Below are 5,806 nucleotides of genomic sequence, written 5' to 3' on the forward strand. Positions count from 1 at the left end.
CAAACAGCATTGAGGGAATTCATCATGGTCTTCCTATTGCATTTTCAACCGATCAAGGGAGTCATGTTATGTTAATAGAGTGTCAGCAAGTGCACCTGACATGTCCAAATAGCACTTATATGAAGGGATTGCACATACTGTAGCCAATTATATAAGTAGAATGAATGATTAAGTCAAGCCAATTGATCATCAGGCTCAATGTTGGGAGTCTTGTTTTCTATTTCTATTTGTGTATGGCTATTTTTAGCCTACATTGATATTTGTATTTACAGCCCAAATGAAACTCACAATATCTCTTAACCATATATAAGATTTGAAAGGGGAAATTTGATATTCTGTATCCAATATGAATTTGTTATCTTTATGACAGTGAAGTATAAAGGTACCAAAATAATGTCGTTTTTGTAGAATTGCCTAAAGCCCTATTATCATTAAAACATTGTTTGTAGTTGATGAGCTTCTTGCACTCCTATAATATGATGTTGTCACAGGTGGAAATCACCTATTTGTTAACCCTTTGAAGACATCTGATTAAACTTGTATGGGCAGTCTCTCAACAGTGTCTGTTCCTTATACTATGTCTGTTTAAAGGCCCCACCCACATATTTTTTACTAATACAAATATTTTCATATGATATCAATGAATTAAGTAAAGAAGAAATGTTGCAACATATCTAAATCCATTGCATATATCCCCCTATTTGAACCGCTGATATCATGAATGAGTAAATCCAATTAGAAGCCAACTCATACGGTCCAAGCTCTCGTCACTTGATAGATTAGAGCAGTCCTCTTACTTTTATTCTAGCTCTTTCTGGAGGCCCCACTTTACTTTGCACTATTTATATCCCCCAGGTCATGTTCAAATGGTTTACTGTACAACTGCCAGAGGCACCCCTGTCTTGAGGCCACTCTGAGCTGGCTTTATCACTTCATATCCAACATATGTACCAAACTATGCTATGCTTTATTCTTCATAGTAAAATATATTTTGGGGGGGAAAAGACATGCCAATTACTGTCAACTTTGACAGGGTATGATTGCGGGATCATCACTTGTTAAACCAAGGGTTGCGTTCCGATTCTTTAGCCTTATGGAGGCTCATACACTCCCCCTCATGGATTTAAAAGGAATGGGTTGCTGTTAGGAACATGGTGGAAACCTTCCTGTCTTGCTTGCACCAATCCATCAATGCATGGGGGGGGGGGAGTGCATGAGTGCACACTTCTGGGTGAAGGGTAGAGAATTGGAACGCACCCTGGTTTAACAAGTGATTATCCCGCTATCATCCCTCTGTCAAAGTTAGCAGCAATTTCCCATATTTCTTTCACTTAGGTGGGTGTCAGTTGTTTTGGGGTTATTTTGGGAATGATTGTCAAATTAATTTGTAATGTTTACATTATGCTTATGTTGTGCAACTGACATAGTCTATAGCTACCAGATTTCTGTCTTGTATATGATTTTTACACATTTGTTTCTGATTTATAAGTCAGCAAATATACTTATGTTACAGTGGTATGCATCTACTATTATCTGCAGTTTTTCCTTTTGAGTTTATCAAAATGTCTGCTTTATTGACTAGTCCATAGTGCGATTAGTAGGAAACTACTGTATCAGGGGGTTGGGGATTGGGGGTTGAATAAACAGGACCAGCAATTTGATATTACTGGCACAACCACATAGAGCTGCAGTGCTACAGTATTCACCTACAGCAGTAGGAGCTGTAGAATATATGTTACCAATGTGACTCACTGTTGTGTCATCCATAAAAACAAAACTGTAAGTGCAATGGCACTTCCACCGTATTTTAGTAAGATTTAGCTATTTTGTTTATAGCAAAATGAACTTATTTTTAGCACTGTTAAATAGCACAGGTGTTGTGGGATTGTCTCTTCCAAGGGAATACAAAGTATAGTGTACCACAAAATACAAAAATGTTTGGAGGATGTGATCCCCCCGTCCCCGTCCCCCGTCCCCCCCGTCCCCCTAAGAAAATCTCATCATGGACTTGACAATATTATCAATAGTTGTAGCACCGAAATGTCACTTTAGGAGCATTATGCAAACAAACTAGTGTTAATTACTTAGTGTTAGTGTTGTCTGATTTTGTAATGATAGCTCCACCTGCTGTTATGTAAGTCTTAATTTAATGAAAATGTCTTACTCTGAAAATGTATAAATTAATGATTTAAGCACTTTTAAAATGTTCAAGTTTTCTCTACTAGAGTGTACAAAGCTCCCTTTTCAAACTTAGAATTAGAGCAAATGTTTGTTAGACTTTAGTTTTACTTTAAACATCCTCTCTAAACAATGAATGTTACAACTGCTACCTTAGAGCCCCAATCTGTAACTTTCATTACCAGTCAAAGATGTCATCCCGGCAATTGTTTGTAAACTGAATTCAAATAACTCATTTACCCAAGGCCCACCCCCACAGTTTACAAACAAGTAGCAGGGCAGACCTTTGACTAGAAATGAAAGTTACAGATAGTGGTTTTAACACATATTTCTTAAGAACTTCTTGTTAAGAGAGGTTACCCTTTCTTACGAATCTGCTGCAGTAGTGGCAGGAATTCCTTTTTACGAATACTAAAGAAGACCTGCAGTAATAGTATTTGAGTTGATGTCATTGCTGCAATACTTAATTAGTTTGACAGCTTGCTCCTTTTATTGCAAAATGTAAATTACTTACATAATACAGTATATACCTTTGTTTACATATAGGGAGAGTCATAATAATGCTTTTATGGTTTTGCTTGCAGCCAGCCTGTATATACTTTTGGCTCAGTGTTCGAAGTTTGACTTTTTCTAGACTATATTTCTTTGTATTATCTATTTAAAGCCATTTTATTAATGTAAATTGAACCATCTTGTTAGAATAAAATATTCTAAATGGGGAAACATAGGGGGTCTACAGTACCTTTGTATATTTCAAACAGTTACAAAGTATTTGGAATTTACGTTCAGAATTAGGGTTCTGTAGTTTGAGTAATATGTTGCCAAAGAAGACGTTCTCTTAGTAAATGCCTGCCCTCTGGTGGTCCATATGCAGCACAAATACTCTTGGCTAATATCTCTCCTTCTTTCACACCTGCTATTTTTATCCAAGGCTACAAGATGTCTTTACCACAGGTAACTTGTAAGAAGATTTTTTTAAATGGAAAATCGTTTCTTTTTGGTTTATTTCATTTGTTTTTCATTTGTTTTCACCAATGCAGAATACATTCATCAATTTTGTCATATGGCATATGACCCTAACCCTAACTATTATTGTAGCACAAATTGCTTGATTAACTGCATGCTAAAGCAATTGCTGTCTTGTTTTTGTGTAAAATTGTCCCTTTCAAAAGCCAAAAACTATTAATGAGACTATTTTTGTGCTCACAGCAGAGAAGCAAGATTCTCAAATTAGAGTTGTCACTGTCACTGATATTTTCAGTATTTTCAAATAATATACCCATTGCAAATGATGAATATGACTTCTAAATACTTTAAAGAGAGTGACTTACTTGACTTATTTGTTTAAAGGGATAGTTCACCCTAATTACAAAGTAGTGTTAGTGTTAGTTTCCGTGCCCAGATAAACAGAACCAATGTGTGGATAGAAGTCTGTCCTTCCTAGGTAAGGAAACAAATATGTGATTTTGTAATTTGAGTGAACTATCCCTTTAAGCTCCTAGTGGAGCAAAAGGCCTAAAGAAAATGTAAAAAAAATAAAATAATAATCATAATAATGAGAGTAGAAATACTGTATTACCTCATCACAACTAAGGTATTAAAGACAGATTACTAAACATTTTTGTGGTAATGGATGATTTTTTAACACTTTGGTAAACAGAATATTGCATGATGTTATTATCCGTTCTGAAGCCATGTATACCTTTTCATACCTACCTAAATGTGCGAAAATAATCATATCACACTTACAAAAGATTTTTATACGGCTTTATAAACGGCTACTGAACAGATAACATTGCTGCAACATATTGAGTAAATTTAGACTTAATGTAGACAATGCTGTGGGGCTAGATTGAGAATCCATGTAAAACTGCTAGCCAAAGCTATGCTAACACTCTAGGCTGCTGTTGCAAATGGAATGACAGATGCTTCGCTGTCACTACTGGTCACACAACAGACAACAACAAAGTATGTGATGGAAACCATATGGCTGCTGTGGTCATACTCTAGCTACTCCTCTTTAACACAACAGGTTAACCAGTGTTTAGTGTGTGCCGGAGCTAGCTGGAACGTTTTTGCTCTCAAAAACTCTTCACTTTTGCTTACAATAACATCTTTTCATTTACGTTTTTTTTCTGTTTGTGGTCAATCTTTATGGTGTGAAATTGACTACATATTGGAGCCTGCAGAAGAATAGAAATACAAATAAATATGATGCAAGCACACTAATAAAAATAAGTAAGACAGATTATAATAGTTGTTACACTGTAATTACATAATTAACTACATTGTAATACAGTGTAAAATAGTGTTACCAGAGAATTTGAGACATATAGTATTATATCGTATTGTATATTGTATTTCTTTTAAGTAATGCTGCATTGGTGTTATGTCATTCCTTCAGTAAAACAGATACAGTATGTCATAGCAATCAGGTGTTATTTGCAACATGCTTTTGCTCCATTTTGTTGGTGGTCCTGCATGCATAAATGAAGACGTGCATTAATATAGCCAACATACGATCTTGTACCTTGCTAGTTAGGTAGGTAAAGGTGGTTTATCTTGAAATGTGCTTTGGAAATGTGCTGGCCAGGCTGCCCAAGAGAAAAGGTCATGGGCGGGCAGTGACCTTCAGCCTTCATGCCAGCCGGTGCTTACAGTATGTCTCTCTCAGTCCAGTCTGCTCTCAGAACCGACACAAAGGGCACTGCCTGCTATACCAGCTAAACCTCGCACAATGTTTCTTTCTTTCTGGAAAGAGAGCTCCATCCAGATTATGGACATTGGTTACTCACTCTTGCTGATTATGATAGTGTGTACAGTCATCTTACAGGCCACCAATTGATTTTCACACAATACTGCAGGTTATCTTTTGGAACATTTCATTTCATTGTTTCTTGTAGTGTCTCTGGGACACATTACTATTTCTTAACTTAATCATTTTGCTCTCACAAAATGTCAAGTGTAGTGTGAGGTTTAGTGTTATGTCATGAATCTGAAGTTTTCCTGTCCTTGTTTAGTTCTTATAAAGGCCCTGACAGAAGTAAACAAAGAAAGAGAAGTAGAAGATAATCACTTACTGCATCACCCCTCCTCCCATACAACTATTTGCATCACTATATATCCCCTGAGCATTGCTAGCTAGCTAGTGACTGACAGGAGAAAAGACTATAACATTTTAAAAAGGGGGGCCATGATCAGCTTGGTTGAACTGACTATACAAGATATCATGCATAGATGCACTCACTGTATATAGACAAACGTGATCATTGAAGTTCCAGAGTGGAACAAGTTAAATGGTTTGTTTTTTGTCATAAGCCTCCCTTTTCCCTTTTGATATTTGGAACTATGTTTGATTAAATTTAGTGTTTTTATTTTGGAAATAACCTGAATTCAAAATGTAGGTTGGGATTTGAGCTCTTAGGTGGCTCACACTATGCTGTCCTCCTGGCCCTTATTTGGTTGTTCGTCTTAAATTGAGTGTGTTGAACTGTGTGGTAGCCACACCCACTGATGCTGGTGTCTCCAACCTCTCTACACGGTCACAGTGCTCATGCATGTATAGTACAGACAATTTCTGAGTAGTACAGCCTCTGCTTTTAGAATATACTATTGTGTTGGTGACCAT

The sequence above is a fragment of the Argentina silus genome (assembly GCF_951799395.1).
Source record: "Argentina silus genome assembly, chromosome: 16".
Classification (NCBI taxonomy): domain Eukaryota; kingdom Metazoa; phylum Chordata; class Actinopteri; order Argentiniformes; family Argentinidae; genus Argentina; species Argentina silus.